Raw genomic sequence first — 1,264 nt, 5'->3', positions numbered from 1 at the left:
ATGTTCAACTGAGAGCCACGAACTTAGCAGAAAACGAATTAAAACACAAGTTAACTAGCAGTTAGGAAAGATTGTATAGCTTATTTTTCTTTTACAATGCAAAAACCTTTTTTAATAACCTTTTTACTTTTGTTTTAATAATGTTTTTAACTGTTTAACTCATAGTGTTAATCGGTCGACTCAAAATTCTCATTTTCGGTTGACGGTTAAAACGTTAATAATTAACATCCCTTATACTACTGAGTAATGTCAGATTCTGAATCTCGAAGGCAAGTGAAGTTTTTGATGCACCTCCCCCTTCCTCTCCTCCACTCCGCCTTTTTCCTCCTCCCTTCCTCCTTTTGAGTTGGTGACATACACTGCCGAGTCTGCAGTGGACTTGTTTTCCTTCACTGCTATGCGATGGTGGTATAGTGGTGAGCATAGCTGCCTTCCAAGCAGTTGACCCGGGTTCGATTCCCGGCCATCGCAGAGATTTTCTTTTGAAGGAATTTGTGGTCAAGTAAATTTAGTCTTTATAGGGATAAAGCTTTGCCAGGCAATTGTTACACCTCAAGTTGTTTCACTCTAATGACTCCCTTGACTTGTGCTGAATTTATGAACAAGTAATGAGTGAGTTGAGTGATATGGTTACTAGTAGCAAGTTGAACTACACTCCTTTGGTCAAGTTCTATGTTCTTGTACGTGTTCTTTGATATCTGCTGTCTTCAAAGTTTGTCAGACAGGGGATGTAGCTCAGTGGTAGAGCGCATGCTTTGCATGTATGAGGCCCCGGGTTCAATCCCCGGCATCTCCAGCATTACTTATTTTGCTAACTGTGAAGCTGTGGTTACAGCACATGTGGCCAAGTCAGCTGAAAGAACTAGTAAGTTCAAGACAGAAAATACCCACAGTATGTGAGACCTTGTATACTTGCACAAGGGGAATAGAATAGAATAGAATAGAATGTTTGCAACTTTCAAAACACACTAATTGGGGCCTGATACTGCCCTTACAAACAAATGGCTGTTTAAAATAATGCACTGTCTGTGTAGTTGCTTGCGAGATGAAAAAGTAAAGGTTGAACTAGGACTGGGCGCTAAATAGACTTTTAAAGGTTTATTGATATTAGGGATCAACTGACACTGTTTTTTCAGGGCCGATATCGATCATTAGTAGTTAATGAAACCGCAAACCGATATTTGGAACCAATACGCATTTACAGTAAAAATTTAAATCTTTTAGTCATAATAAAGATTTTGGAGTGTTACAAACTCCAACACAA

General features: G+C 39.0%; 2 non-coding genes across 2 annotated transcripts; both read left to right on the top strand.

The window, feature by feature from the left end:
• The first annotated feature begins 399 nt into the window (after window positions 1-399).
• On the top strand, window positions 400-471 carry trnag-ucc (transfer RNA glycine (anticodon UCC)). Its single transcript has one exon. It is a non-coding gene; the product is annotated as a tRNA-Gly (tRNA).
• Window positions 472-724: 253 nt separating this feature from the next.
• On the top strand, window positions 725-796 carry trnaa-ugc (transfer RNA alanine (anticodon UGC)). The gene has a single exon. It is a non-coding gene; the product is annotated as a tRNA-Ala (tRNA).
• The last annotated feature ends 468 nt before the right edge of the window (window positions 797-1,264 follow it).

The sequence above is a fragment of the Sander vitreus genome, chromosome 22 (genome assembly GCF_031162955.1).
Source record: "Sander vitreus isolate 19-12246 chromosome 22, sanVit1, whole genome shotgun sequence".
Taxonomy (NCBI): Eukaryota; Metazoa; Chordata; class Actinopteri; order Perciformes; family Percidae; genus Sander; species Sander vitreus.
Note: the sequence above shows the minus strand (reverse complement) of the source record. Positions and strands in the feature narration are given on the sequence as shown.